This window comes from Zea mays, chromosome 1 (genome assembly GCF_902167145.1).
Source record: "Zea mays cultivar B73 chromosome 1, Zm-B73-REFERENCE-NAM-5.0, whole genome shotgun sequence".
Lineage (NCBI taxonomy): Eukaryota > Viridiplantae > Streptophyta > Magnoliopsida > Poales > Poaceae > Zea > Zea mays.
In genome coordinates this window covers 114,797,821-114,814,267 of record NC_050096.1, presented here as the reverse complement: position 1 = coordinate 114,814,267, position 16,447 = coordinate 114,797,821, and positions in this window count along the sequence as shown.

Sequence of the window (16,447 nt, the reverse complement as noted above, 5' to 3'; positions counted from 1 at the left end):
ACAACAGATTTCATATTTTTCCTAAGTTCTTAATAACAAAACATTAACTATCCCAAGGGTGGGGGTGTTTTCACCTTGGGGTTATTTTTGTAGGGTTTTTCTAAGTTTTCCTTGTTTTATTCAAATAAAAGGTATCCCACTCATTTTACACTAAACCAGGGTAGGATAGATTTTTCCAGTGAACTATATTGAATTAGTACCCTAACAAAAATAGGGGTGCCCTCTGGTTCATTATTTAAATCACACTTTCTATTTTTCTTAACCTTAAGCATATTGTAAAATAAAGGGTAAAAACTAACCTAATGGGGTGGTCAGAGAGATTCAACATTTTTAATTTGGTCAGTAGGTGGACATAGCTTTCTCCAAAATTTTCTAACCCTAGCCAAATAGTACAACTATTTTTCTTTCTATTATTGAGCTTTTGGCCAAATCTATAATTAAATCAGAACCTGATAGTTTTCTATAGTACATAGGGGTTTTTATATTTTTATTAAGTAGGTCACATTATTTAGAGTCTGACAAAATTGGTTTGACCAAATTTGGATGAACTAAACAGAAGTTATGGATTTTCCAAGTTTCTGTTCAAATTTAAAATCAGTTTTAATAAGATTTTCTGGAAAAGCAGTTTGCACCGAGGTCCCTGGGTTAAAACTAAATCAACCCACTCAAATCTACCCCTGCGCCACTATTCCCCAGAGTCGTTGACATTTCAAAAAGCCCCCTGACTTTCTCTTCCTCTCACCCGCGGTCCTTCCCCCAATGTAAACAGTACCCGTGGGAAAGAAAAGGGCGGCGCGGCTTGCCGGCGGTGAGAGAGGTCCGGAGAAGGGCAGGGTTGGCTCGGGGAGGCTCTGGCGGTCACAGCGATATACGGCTCGACGGCGGGGATGGCCGAAATCGCTCAGTCCTCGTGCGCAGGCTGGTGTTCTCGTCGGCGGCGGGTGTACCGACCAAACCACGGCGATCTGGTTCAATCCAAGGGCACGGTGAGCTTCCTGGGGTGACGTATAGGCTATCTGTGCAGTGAATCGAGAAATGGCTTAGTGATTTACCCGGTCCGCGCACTCCGGCGGGGTTGTGAACTCCGGCGACCGTGGACTGGCCTCTCCGGCGAAGCAGGCTTCGATTCCTCGCTTGGGGAGCTTCACTGGGGCGTGTACACTCGTTTTAGGGGGTTGGACAGGGTTGGGAAGGGCTGGGCTGGCCGGTCTACGGCGGCAGTGGCTCGGGTGGCCGCGGGCACGTCGCGCACGGGCAAACGGCGGTGAACTGAGCTCCGGTGAGGCTTGAGTGTGCGCGGAAGAGTGCAGTCGACGCCCGAGCGGGCTTTATAGGCGCGGGCGCGGGCCATGGCGTCGGCTGGCCGTTGGCGCGACGCGGGGCGCGCGCGGGCGTGCTCTGGCGCACACCGAGCGCGTCGAACACGTGGAGCTTTTCTTCTGCCCGTGTTCCACAGCTCACCCAAGTCGCAAACGTGCGAATCTTGGCAAAAATCCGGCGCGAGTCTTTTCCTGGCACCTAGGGCTGTCTCTCATCCGTGAGCTGCCATGGCAGATATGGCCTAGGCAGGGAGATCTCTGGTCGCCAAATCGGGTGTGTCACACTGCCCACCTCGCGACAAAAACCATGCCAAGGCATGTCAAACGTCCAAGTCTCGGGCTCAGCTTTTTCCAGTGGGTGCCTTGGGTGGTATGCCACATTTTTGGTATAGAACATAGGTGGATTTGGTGCCAGCTTCGAGGTGAACATGACTGATCTTTAGTGTAGGTGTAGTTTTTAACTTAGAGAGAAATAGAGAGCTCTAGCTCTCTCTCCACTTGAAGATTTGATTTGGGTTTTCTCCAGGGGTCTTTTTGCAATATTTCCTTCCCCTAATTGCTGGTTATAAGGTTACTTAAGGTTTGGGTAAAGATTACTCATGTTTTGCACATTTGCTCACTCTCTTTCCCCTCTTATCCATGGTTTTGGGAGATAGGGTTTAAGAGAGGTCTAGGGTTCTTTCCCCCTCTTATCCAAGGTAGTAAGTGTACAAAGATTTGAGTAATACTTCTTAGGTCATTAACAACTTTGATTAACACATGATCTCCAAGTTCTTATGTGTTTCCCTAAGTCTCTACCACATATGATCTCAGTCCTTAGTGCCAAGGTGTGCTCTAGCCATGGTAACACTTGAGGTGTTACATGGACACTCCACAAGGCGAGAGGGCAAGAAAGGGATCACCGACTTACGTGTAGTGCATCTAAGACGGACCATCTATAAGAGTGAGAACAGAACTATATGACCAGCAAATAAACCATAAGTAAAGTAAGATAAAAAAATTTATAAGATGAGTGTATAGATAGTAATATAACATAGAATTGGTCGAGATGACCAACTTTTGAAATAACACCAAAGGTCAAGGTGAGGGTAAGGGTCTATATTCCTTAAAGCGACCATTCTAGTCTAGGTTAGCGGTCCTACAGTCAGGAAGGCTTTGATACCACTTATGTCACACCCGGTTTTGGAAGGCAAACCGAATGCGAACCATGTACGTGCCAGGATCAGAAACTCACATACACAATGATTACATAGTTGGACATCATCACACATTGCTCAAAATAATAATGGAAATATTACTTTATTGCATGAAGATGTCCAAGATATCCATAGAGTCATTAACTTAACATAGTCATAATCATAATCAAAGTGTGGATACGAAACATAGAATGATAAGGCCTCCATAGGCAGCTGACTGAGGGTTTGCCACTAAACACAACTAGAACTCATCGAAGTCCTGAAACTCCTAAAAGTCCTCCATGTTGCCATCATCTTCTCCTGAGCACTGATTGCAATTGGGACAACCTGGGGTTGGGTGGTTTTTAAAGCAAGGGTGAGTACACATCAACGTACTCAGCAAATGTCCCATTTGGCTAAAAGTAGACTAGTTGTATATGGAGTTAAGCTCAAAGCAGTTGCCTTTAGTTGGTTAGGTATTTATTACTAGTAGAAAGCCAAATTTTAGTAATAAACACAAGTTATTACCCAAATGGCACTCCCTCCAAGAGAAAATACCAGAAACCATTGTTATATTCATTACCATTTACCATCATCATAAAAGTATCCAAAGTTATTCTAATCAAAGAGGATCCCAAGGCTGCTCTTAACCATGAGCACGGCTGATATACCAGTTTCTAACACTCTACAGAGGTTGACACTTTACTCATGAGTCATGATCCCTTCCTACCCTGGGTTGTACAGACCCGATCTTCACTACCGAGGTGAATGGCCAGGGATTCACTACATAGCCTTTACAAAGATTCCCCTGGTGTGCAGTTGCTCATTAGGTTTCGCTAGTCGTACAAACACAGTACTCCTCCCTACGGTGGGTGACTAACAAAACCAAATCGAATGAACCTTGGCACCCACCCTTAGTAGAACAAGTACTATGCCTTGGCCCTATTGACGGCCCTCCGGCAAAGCCAACTACACCCCCAAGTTCATCTAATTAATCCACTAAGGGAGTCCCATTCCACCCTCATGGTTATACTATTATTCCAAGTGGTCTCTCAACGAACAGGTCCTTACGGAGAGGTACTCAGGAAATAGCCTGAGTCCCCTAAAGTTTCACAAGTTCATCATCATCAAGATAACATCATCGTATCATAAATATTCTCATCATGTTCATTGATTAAAGTAAAGCAATAGCATGAAGCTAACCATAATAACCCAAAAGGTAATCAAGGACAAGGTAAATACAAAGCTACTCAATCCTTAGGTTTTAATTATGTAATGCGGGACAATGAATTTTAAAGTAAATAGGACATAATGGGTCAGATGACACTTGCCTTCAACAGGTTGCTGCTCGAAGAAGTCTCCTGCAACACACTCCGAAACCTCAGACTGCTCGTTATCTATGCAAAGCAATCATTCATTCAACACATTTGGGAAATGACAAACAAATAGTACACCAAACATATGCAACAAAGCGAACACAAATTCAATAGAAAAGTATAAACACAAAGGTGAAATCTAGATTCTAGGGTAGATTAATACACCTAGAGGTTTGTGGTTCTCTAAATACTGCCTATCTCAGTGGATTACATAACTTAACCATAGATATCTTAAGGAATTACCAAAGTCATTCTAGGGGTGGGATCATACATTACATGAAATTCTTTTCACAAGTTAATCACTTAACTACACATTAGTGTTTCCCTTTTTATTTTCCTTTTAATAAGTAAACCATCATTTTAAATGCACCTTAAGCTTAGACATAAAATTAAGACATGCAGACAGTGAAAGATACTAATTTAAACAGATAGAGAATAATTTTATGAACATTTTGCATTTTGAGCCACCCAATTTGAAGTTCATATGCGAAAGATGTGAAATAAACAAGTTTTGGAATTCAAAATACTAAATTAGACCTATTTTTGTGATAAAACTAATGTCCATGGGCTTCTCTACAAGAAATCAGGGGTCTACACGCAAGACCACAGGACTGCGGGTTATTTTCTAAAAAGCTGAGGGTTCTTTTAACAACTTTTCCAAACAAACGGGTGTCGGGTGATCTCGGCCGCTCGATACAGATCAACGGCTAGGATTAGACCTGAGCGCGCGCGGGCGAGCGCTGACAGGCGGGCCAGGGGATTCAGTGACTGGGAAAGGGAGGGGCTTACCGGTCGAGCCCAGCGCTAGGGGGCGTAGGCAACCGACAGATAGGGCTCAGAGGCAGGGCGCATGCTCGAAACTGTATCCGGAGATCCAGACCGTGGGATCGAGAACGGATGGTTGAGATCAAATGCCAGGGGTCGACGGCTGCGGGCAGCGCTTCTCCTGCCCACAACGGCGAAGTCGCCGGAGACAGGGCGGGTGCAGACTCCAGGGCATTTGAGGTCGCCGGAGATGGCCTGGACTGGCGAGGAGGGCCCCGCGAACTCACTGGTGGGACTCCGGCCGCGAGAACAGGATCGGAGGCAAGAGAACGGTGGAGGGGGTGCTCTAGGCGGGTCGAGGGAACTTTCGTGAGGAATCCTGGCTGTGGGGAGGGGAATCGGGCGTGCTAAGGCTCAGGCTATCTCCGGCAAGGGAAGGGGAACACTATGGACCACAACCAGGGCTCGGGACGGGGCCAATTTGGCCGGACGACGCGTAGGTGCGGCAAGCTGGCGCGGCCGAGCTCCGACGAGGGCGAATTGACCCCGATAGAGCGAGATTAATGGAAAACCGAGCATGGGAGCTTGTTCTTCACCTCTAGATAGCGCTCGGGAAGGCTTGCCGCGGCTCCTGGCGTCCTGGACGGCCGACACGGCGGGCGCTTTACTCTGGCGGGCTCTAGCGGCGGCGGCAGAGTGCGAGAGAGGGTGGGCGTGGGCGAAATGAGGCAGGGGGAGAGAGCGGGTGCGGGCGGTGCTCAAAAGGGAGCTGGGGCCCGTGGGCATGCGACATGGCCGGTCTTCTCGGCGTGCGTGCACGCGCGGGTCAGCGGTGGTTCGCAAGGAATGCAGAGCTAATAGGGCTGGCCCGCTACGTAGAGACACAGGCGCGTGCGCGAGGGAACGGGCAGCGGCGCTAACAAATAGGGCCCACGGGGCAGAGAGAGCGGGATGCATGCGCGAAGGAAATTGGCGTCGACAGGTCGGCCCCACCGGGCAGAGGGAGAGGGTGAGCGGGGACGTGCGGACGCGAGCACGACGCCGACAGGTGGGGCCCGGCTGTCAGGGAGGGTGGGCGCGCGCGGGGGCGGGGCTGGGCTTAATTAGCTAGGCCAACTGGGCTGAAATGGCTTTTCCTTTTTCTTCTAAATTTCTAATTTCTTTTCTTTTTATTTTCTCTAGGGAATTCAAATCAAATCAAACCACAATTCAAATTAAAATATTTCAAACATGTGCATCAACCAAAAATAAAGTTTAAACTCAGCATGATGCAAACATTCATATCTCCCCTAGATTTTAATATTCCAAAGAAAATAATACATCTCCCACATAATTAACCCAAAATCCTATTAAAGAGAATAGAAACGAAAAACTATAGAGGTGAGAAAAGGAGTAACACCCGAATTTGGTAGATATTAGAGAAGGAATTTTATACCCTAAATTCAGGATGTTACAGTACCTATGAATCAAAGACTAGGCAAACCAGTTAGTCCATAAGGTTATGATGGTCATCAAGCGCCAAAATAAATTAAATAAAATGGTTAAGCCCATTTCCATTTCACTTACCCGTTAGTCCTCATCTATGTAATTAATTTTATAATAGACTGTGCTTAATATTTCAAACTAGTATCCAAAACATCTAATATGTTAGGACTAAAATTTAGTTGATTGGAACCAAATGGCCTATTAATAAATTTTTGCCAAAATAAAGAATAAACAAAATTTCGTGTCGGGTGCGGGTCATCCATGGGTTAAAATAGAAACCCGCACCCAAACCCATGAAATTTCATGTTGGTGCATGTGCACCCATGTGTTAAACTCTTCACTCTTACTCGTACCAGTCGGGTCGGGTACCCATCGAATTTTGGGTCTACGGGTTAAATTGCCATCCCTATCCAGAACCCCTATTTCTCCAAGATTGGTCCAACAAATATAGTTAGACATGAAACCCCTTTGCAACAAGTGTAGTTGAATTGGTGCCGATGACGACTATTCTCTCTCATTCTTATAATCTATATGGACAACACATGAAACCATTAAGCTTGTGCCTCTCGACCATCTTTAGAAAATAGCTAGCGCCTCCAATATATACTTTAGAGCGTTGATCCGTGTTGTGCATTCGTTGAAGGTACATTTGCATTATTTACATAAAACATTGTTGATGCAATATTTTTTTGTAATAAACATATGACATAACTATCCACAAAATTGAAGAAATGTAAACAAAGAAACAACTATTTTAGGTATATTATATGAGAGGATAATTTGCTAACCTTTTTCACAGTTAAAGGTGTTAAATCTCCAGCAAATCGTTGGGAAAATTGGATAACACTCCTCTTAAAGAGTATTACATTACCTTCATTTGTAATACACAACATATGACCTCTTATAGAGTATTAAATTACCTTCATTCGTAATGCACAACATATGATATGATTAACTCACACAAATAAAAAATAGTACACACCAACCATCAATGATCAAACTTATGTAGCCAATGAACAAAGCTCAAATCTTAGTTGCTACTAACTTCTAGTGTATTCATACATATTGCAACACATATTAGAGAATGAACTTGCTAATTTCCCCCATAAATATACAAATCAACCACAAATATCAAGAAATCTAAACAAATAAATAACTGTTTCAATTGTACTATATGAGAGAATGTACTTGTTAACCTTTTTCAGCACTTAACTGAGTGAAATCTTCAACAATTTCTTCGAAAATTTTAGGCGACACATCCCCTCTTTTCAGCTTATGGCACCAGCTCGAGGCTGGAACTAATATCAAGGCTTTAGTACCGGTTGAAGACAATCAGTACTAATACCTTTAGTACCGGTTGAAACCGCCAACCTGTACTAAATCTTCTAGCTGTTAAAACCGATACTGAAACTGTTAACATGGCTTTCTTCCATTATTGTTTTCTCTATTAATTTTTTGTTAATTCTTGTTTTAGGTACATGTCAATGAATCAATTTACCTAATCAAGGAGCATTTCATGTAGGTGTCCGTTCCTTGGAGGGCCACCCGATCAGATGGTTATCAGGCCTTGTGAACAGGGGTAGACCTAGTGGGTGGTTCATATGGACCATGGCACACCCTAAGAACATAAAAGAGTAGTTATCCTAGATGTCTAAGTATTGTTTTTGAACTAGCCAACAAGAGTTCAAATCTCGGTTGTTGTTTCTTTTTCCATGTTTTTTACTGGCACACCCTAAATTTAAGGGCTGGGCTCGCCACTGCTTGTGAAGGTGATGGCCTTCCCCTGAGTTCTAGACCATTTTCGAAAGAAAAAGGGGAACCGTGGTCCTGAATCGTTCCACACGTATAGTGGTGATGGACATGTGCGCTTGGCTAAGAGAATGGTACGTTATATTATGTTTTAACTTCAAACTAAATAGAAGTGTGTCATTCTAACTTGTATGTACATGAAGCCCAATCCGGCATTAAGCCCACGGATAAGGAGGTGTTTGTGCATGGGCATAGGGTTCTGATCCTCATAATCCTGATGGGTTGTGCACTCAGATAGCTATCGATTGCCTAGTGAGTTTTTTTATATTGTAGTCTTCTTTTGCATCACCTTATGTATTGATATTTGATATGTTTTTTCTCCAGGCGGCATATGAGTAGATGGTTGAGCACCATGGGCAGGACGATGACTGGAGGAGCCAACCAATTGAACTAAGGGTAGCATACGCTAGCGCAGGCGGACAAGCTCATGGACGATGAGAGTATTTCATTTCGATTTTTAAGTCATCTCATATGTTTGTGATTGTACCGATGCTATTGTTCACTAGGTAGGATGGGTATAATATTTGATTCTTTGTTTGGCTCCAGGGAGCTAAGATGTCGTGGACAACAATTTGTATCATTGTCTTCGCAGACATCTCATTCTCGCGCCATCGCCTAGGACATGGAAATTTCCATTATGTAGAAAGTTATAAGGCAACATGTGGAGTATCACAAGAAACAAGCTGAGCACCAAAGCTAGAAGGATGAGTACTATGCGAACCTCTGGGCACATCAGCATACTTTCCTCTTGCTAAGTTGAAGTAATATGTTATTCGTAACAAGTACAAACTTATTTTGTTTTGTGCTTCCTCAACAGCTACTTGCATCTAATTTGTAGCAAGTGGCACAACAAATGGGTGTCCAGATCAGGTATTTGTGCTTCCTCCACAGCTACTTGCATCTTATTCGTAACGAGTACTATGTGAACCTTTGGGGTGCCGCCTTCGACACTTGCACCGCCGCCTCCACCTCCGCCACTTTTGTGTATATACATGTGTATGTGATAGAAATGAAGAACTTAGTGTTTAATATCTCAACTTATGTGTTACAAGGCTTCCAGACACCTTTGACTTTGGTTGCAGCACCTGGAGATGCATCTGGCCAAGACGACGACATGACTTTATGGGTGAACAACCTTTTCATCACCCACGGTCCAGCCTAGGCTAGAAGTGGCCATAACTCTAACCAACCAGGTGATGGCTGATAGCCTTAGTTAGGATTCCACTGCTCTTAATATGTCAATGTGAATGACTTTGAATGACTTCGAACTATTTGAATGTGTATCGACCTTAAACTATGTTAATGTTGAACTATATGTGATGTTTTATATGTGAATACAATTTGGCGTTGTGAATGTTGTTGGGGGCCTTCGGCTTCCGAAGGTCCTCAAAAACAAGATTTAACAGTGTTTCTGGAGTATAATGTGTAAACAGGTATCTTCGGACTCAAGTCGATATCGCAGTAGGAGAAGCCCAAAGTAATACGAAGGTTGATACAACGCCGAAGATGTGAGCGGGAAAGCTTCGGCGTGGTAGCAGAAAAAGAAACCGACTTAAAGATGAAAAGGCTATTCAGACCTTGGTGGATTACTATAGAATTACTACCAAATGTAAAGGGCATGAATGTAATTTTATATGGGCTGTGTCCCGTGCCTATAAATAGGTGAACAGTACCCCCGTACTGTTCACGCTGACTTGGCATTTGTTTTTGCGTCACACCTGTATTTTCATCTCCTTCCAAGCTGAAGGTACATTTGTAATTTGATGTTATTCCTGTTTCTTCATAATAATAGTAATGCAAAAATAAATTGATAATAATATATAATTGTCTATGTTCCTTATGATTCATTCTTCATCATCGTATGTTGTGTTTATGAAGGTACGTCCTTCATAACCTTCGTCCGAAAATCATTATGTCCTAAGGGAAATAATGCTTCGTAGGACGAAGAACTTTATCGATTAACATTTTCTGTGTTGCCTTGTTCTTAACTCATAGCATTTGAGAACAAGTCCCCAACATTGGCGCCCACCTCCGGTGAACTCACTTCCACTCTTTGAGTTTTCGAACACCTTCGGCGATCATAAACCTTCACTATGGCGCCGAAGAAAGCTTCAGCAACTGGGGCTGCAGCTCTGCAACCGCTGGACCACAATCAGGAGACTGTCTCCCTTCGGGAGGCCCGAAGCCAGAAAAGGAAGGCTGTTAGCCCGACACCGCCAGAGGATGAGATAGATCAAGAAATCAGAGACATGGAGATGCTTCATCAACAGGTGCAGAGGAAGAAGGAAAAGATGGCCAGGCTAGCTGAACTGCAAAGGCAGATAGACGAAGCTTCTGAAGAAGTTCGTCATCTTACTCAGGATGAGCAGCACCGAAGGCCCCAGCACCAAGACCTTCATCAGGAGGGTTTCCTCAACGAAGATGACTGGTATGACAATTTCCATCATGGGAATTTTGTTTTTGATGATGCTTCTCCTCTATCCGCTGAGCTGCAGGCTACACCTTGGCCTCCGTCCTACAAGCCGCCTCAGCTTCCCATATTCGATGGCCACTCAGACCCAAAGCAGTTTTTGATGAGCTACGAAGCAACAGTATCTTCGTATGGTGGCAATACTGCAGTCATGGCCAAATCTTTTGTTATGGCTGTCAGGAGTGTTGCTCAAACCTGGTATTCTTCCCTTCGACCATGAACGATTACTTCATGGCAAAAGCTGAAGGACTTGTTGTTAACCAGCTTCCAAGGGTTTCAGACGAAGCCGGTCACTGCTCAAGCTCTATTCCAGTGCACCCAGGACCACGAAGAATACCTTCAAGCGTACGTCCGGAGGTTCTTGCGTTTGAGGGCACAGGCACCAACAGTGCCCAATGAAATTGTCATTGAGGCCATGATCAAGGGGCTTCGGCCAGGACCTTCAGCTCAGTACTTTGCTAGGAAGCCTCCTCAAACTTTGGAGAAGCTGCTCCAGAAGATGGATGAGTATATTCGGGCCGATAATGATTTTCGTCAAAGAAGGGAGGAGGCTTTCAGGTTTTCTGAAATGACCAGGGGCTTCGGAGGGAGGTTCTATCCGAGGCACGTTAGGTCAATTCACAACTCTACTCAAAATGATGATAGGGGGAGCCAGCAGCAAAGGCCACAGTGCTCCTCACAGGCTTCGGGGCAACAGCAAGGCTCCTTCCGACCACCAGCTCCAAGAGGCAGAGGCGCCAGGGGCTTCGGCGGAAGATTTGGAGATCAACCAAGAAGAATTTTTTGCTTGTTTTGTGGTGAGAACAAAGGCCATACCACCAGGATGTGCCATGTTACCATCCAGAAACAAAAGGAAATAGCCGAAGCTGCAGCACAACAGGCTCAACCGAAGCAGGTCATGCACACTGCTTCGTATCATTCGACTTACATCCCAGAATATGTAGGCAACCACCCTGCAGTTTTTGTTGCTTCGGCGAGTCAACCTCAAGCTTCCTGGCAACAGCCTCCGCCTCCGCCACCGCTGCAACAAGGCCAACAGCCAGAAGGGAGTCAATATGCTCCACACCAAAGGGACTTCAGAGAACAGTCCGAAGCTCGCACAGTCAACAGCACTGTGCCAGAATCGAAGCACATCTATTGATAAATATCCTACCTTGAAAGCAGTCTTTTTCATTCAGTTTTATTTTCTGTGTAATAAAGGACATTTTTTAGATTTCATATAATAGTTTCGTTGTTTGCCACAAGGAAAATATATTTTCTCCACAGGCTTAAGTTGTCGAAGCTTAAAGATTTGCGATAACAAGGAGGACCTTCGAATTATCAAAAATTCTTCGAAGCAACAAAAAGTCGTTCTAAGGAACGCAGAGTAAGTTTGCTGAAGTCACAAAAAGCCGTTCCGAAGGGAGCGCAGTGTAAGTTTTCTGCTCCAAAGTCGTTCCAAAGGGAATGCAGAGCTTACAGCGAAAAGTCAACGCTGATACCGCCTAAAGTAAAAGGCGAAGCGCGAAAAGTCAACGCGAATACCGCTGAAAGTAAAAGGCGAAGAAGCTCCTAAGGGAGGCTTACAGTGAAAAATAAACGCTGATTCCGCTGAAGTAAAAGGCGAAGAAGCTCATAAGGGAGGCTTATAGCAAAAAAGTCGACGCTGATTCAAATAGATTATGTGTTTTATCGCAGGGATGTGCGTGTGTCTTCGGAATAAATATCATCTTACATAGCATAAACATCATCACATCATTTCGCATAGCATAAGCATCATACATCATGCTGCATATGGCACAAGAAGGTGACACAATATCGATCTTCAGAAGAATGTTTTGAAAAAGGAGAAAATCATGCTAAGTCGTAAGGAGATACACTATTGATCTTCGGAAGTGTAGCTTCGGAAAATATCTTCACGAAGCTTGGATATTATTCATCAGAACACTATGGATATTGTTGTGATAAATAAAAATTCTTCTTCACGAAGCATGAAAAGAAGGGAAGGTGTTTTTTCGTCAAAGACTCAAAAACGGTACGTATGCAAAATTTCATGCATCATAAAGAATTGAACAATAAAAACAGGTATATTACATTCAGGGCTACAAGATGTTACACATGTTACATTTCAGAAGTTTTTACAATAGTGCTTAATTTTCTCTCAGAACAACTTCCGCAGCTTCGTTCAGGAGCCGATTAACAACTTCATCCATGATAGCTTCAACCATCTTTTTAATTTCGTCATCTCCTTTCGGGTGAGGGCCCGGAGATGCTTTAGTAAGATCTGAAGGAGGACAGGACACAGCTACATTGCTATTACAAATTGTGAACGAAGTTTAAAGCCAAAAATTACAACACAATAAAAACCATTAGTTAATACCTATTTGCCCTTCGGGCTCTGCGCTTTTTTCAGCAGCCTCAGCTACTTCTCTAGCATCGTGAATGCCCCTTTCGCTTTTTTGGATAATTTCTCGGGCCATTTCTCGGCCACCATTTTCCCAGACATCGGTGAAAAATTTTCCACCAACCATGCTAGCTTCGGCTGAAGAATCTCTCGCATCTTCGAAGGACAAGACAGCTTCGGATTGCGCTAAAATCTTTACATGCTCGCAGCCCTTTTTCTCCAAAATGGTGGCAATTCCCCTGGCACCCGAGAAAGCACATATGTCTCCGCGGCTATTTAAAATTTCCTCGAAGGCCTCAGTTTCGTGATTGATCCATTCGATGGGACCTTCGGGGTTGCCTCTTGTAAAGTTTTCTTCGCTCGAGAATGCGCCGACGCTGGCGAAGCTAGCTTTCAACTTCTTGACACACTCCATAGATTTGTTATAGCATCTCTTCTTGGACGAACGAAGCTCTTCAACAGTTCCCTCTAAATGATTTGCCCATTGGTCGCTAAGTTCTCGCTTCGTTTCTTCAAGTATACATTCCTCTTTGGCTCTGGCCAGTTGTTTTCGAAGATCTTCAATTTCACGCTTCCGAGCCTCAGCTTGACCCTTAAAAGTAGCTTCGTCTTCTTTTATTCTATTTATCAATGAATGTAATATTTTATCTTTTTCGAGACCTTCGTTCCTCAGTTCAATTACTTTGGAACGAAGGTTGCTCAGGGCAATAGCGCACCCTTCGTCTTCGGCATCTTTTTGGGCCCTGAGGGCATTGCTAAGTATAAGGCCCTGCAAAGAAAAGTGTGTGTGCGTCAATAGATTTAAGCAAACGAAAAATTTTGGTCTCAAGAAAAAATATAAAGATCTCAGTTTTTGCACCTTTAAGCTATTATATGCCAGGCTGTCGGCCAGTTCGTTTTTCGACAACACTGAGAGCCTGTCTTCTAGTGTTGGGAATCCGAAGCTCTTGCTCATCTCCCAACAGACAGAAATCTCCTTGCTGTCAGGGAGACAATACAAAAAGTCTTCTTCTCCACTGCCGTTGAATATTAACGCCCCCGTTGGATACTTCAGTTTTTGGGCATAAAGCTGGGCCTCTTGCTTTTCTTTTTCTGATAATTTTTTCCCCGAAGCATGACGAACAATATAATCAAGGACTTTGGGGGATGCTTCGGGGGCAACAGCGCTGATTTCTTCAAAGATTGGCTCCGTTATTTTTTCTTCCTCGATTTCCAAGGATTTTACCTTCGTGGCCTCTGAGGGCCCAGCTTCAGCTTCAGTTTCTGGCTCTGGAGCCTTAGTATCAGAAATTTCAGTTTTCGCTTCGGAAGTTGAAACAGTCTTCTTCGGAGTTGTGCTTGAGGATTTAATTGTTTCCAGAACATCTAACACATTGATCATTCTCTTTCTTTTCGGGGTCACCGTTTGCCCCTTTTGGATTTTTGTTGTCTCAACATTTGCTGAAGGACTTAAAACTTCTGATATTTTTGATCCTTCAGCTGATCCTTTTGTTTCTTCCATTTTTTCTGACGATGGCGCTTCGGCCATCTCTTTGGTTTCTGATAACAAAATCTTTGGTTCTTCCAATTCTGTTCTTGTTGGCGTTTCGGCCATTTCTGCGACTTTTGGCAGCAAGGTTGGCTTGGTTGGCTTTTTAGCTTCGGTGGCCGAAGAGGTATCTCCGGTGAACTCAGGCACCGAGGCTGGTTCAATATAGTGTGGCCAATGTGTGAGGACCTTTATCCTTTTTCTTTTCGGTGCTGGCTCACTAGGAGCAGTTGCAGCTTCTTCTCTCGCAGAGGTTGTGCCTTTTCTTTTCTGCCCTCGAATGGGATAACGATAGTCAGGGTAGACGAACCCGATTGCGTCAAACACTCGGTTCAGTCTCTTCTTTTTCCGGCCTCCGAAGGCTGCTGACAATGCAGTATCTTCGGCCTTCGAGTAAGCCCCAAGTAGTTCATCACTTAAATTTTCAATGCTTTTTAGCCAGTCATCATCTGGCTCAACGAATTTATCTCCGAACTTGAAAGTATACTTCAGCCTGATAAGCCCACCTTTGTCAGCCTCCTTTATGGTCTCTTGCGGCATTTCCCATTTTTCCGCGAGCGGCCATACTCTGAAGGCAATATGCTCTTGGACCAAATCTCTCGTTCCAATAAAAGAACAAATAACTCCGAAGGCTCTCTGGCATTCTTCGGCAGCTTCATTCATCTCAACCTTCGGCCTTCGCAGGCCGAAACTTTGCCAAATAGGGCGCATAATTATACCTTTAATATCTTCCCGTGCTTTCAGGTCATTCTTCACATAAAACCATTCTGTCATCCAGTCGCCGGGCCATCTCTTCCGAAATGTTGGCACGGGACAGCTTGACCCAGATCGAGAAACGAAACTGTAGCAGCCAAAATTATTGTGATACTGTTCCTTACCCCAGGGTTTTGTCTCGTATGATAATTCGTGTATGTTGCAGAAACTTTTCGCATCAGGCTCCAGACCTTGGCTTCTCACGGCCCACACGAAGATATTCAGCCTTATAATTGCTTCGGGGGTAAGTTGATGAAGATAGACTTCAAACATTTTCAGCACGTCTACGACAAAGCTGCTCAGGGGAAATCGTAGTCCAGCTTTCAAAAAGCTTCGGAACACTACGACTTCATTTTCCTCAGGGGTCGGGCAAGTTTTCTCTCCTTCGTCGACCCTCACAATGGATAAATCCCGGAAGTATCTTCCCCTCATGTTGACAAGATGATTTTCTTTGATACCTGATTTGCCAAAAACTGAATGGCTTGGTCGCCAGGGGCGATCTTCGGAGTCTTCACCACCACTATCCACATCATAACTGTCGCTGTCATCAGTATCTTCAGACAAACCTTCTAAAATCTCTTTGGTGATTTTTTCTGTGTTGGTCTTCGACATTGCTATAAGAAACCCCAGGTTCTTTTCTTCAGAGAGACTCAGCTTCATCTCGGGAGCAGCCTTCTTATCTTCAGACATCTTCACAAACACTAAAAAACTGTTTTCAGCGCCGAAGCTTAAAAACTTAAAAAGCTAAGCAAATTTTGGTGCGCAAGAGCTAAAAATTGAGTGAGCGAGAGCAGATGGCAAGAGAGCGTGCCAAATGAGCTCGCGGTATGCTCTTATTTATACGCCCAGTGCGTTAAAAATTGAAAGACCCCGCCTGTCAGTGAATGTTGCTATTCTAGCAAAGGGAAGGTGTTTTTTCGGACCTTCGGCTTAAAGCCTTTGTCCATGTCGCAATCTAAATTTATTATTTTAACAAATTAATATTGCGAGGGGCTACTGTTGGGGGCCTTCGGCTTCCGAAGGTCCTCAAAAACAAGATTTAACAGTGTTTCTGGAGTATAATGTGTAAACAGGTATCTTCGGACTCAAGTCGATATCGCAGTAGGAGAAGCCCAAAGTAATAGGAAGGTTGATACAACGCCGAAGATGTGAGCGGGAAAGCTTCGGTGTGGTAGCAGAAAAAGAAACCGACTTAAAGATGAAAAGGCTATTCAGACCTCGGTGGATTACTATAGAATTACTACCAAATGTAAAGGCATGAATGTAATTTTATATGGGCTGTGTCCCGTGCCTATAAATAGGTGAACAGTACCCCCGTACTGTTCACGCTGACTTGGCATTTGTTTTTGCGTCACACCTGTATTTTCATCTCCTTCCAAGCTGA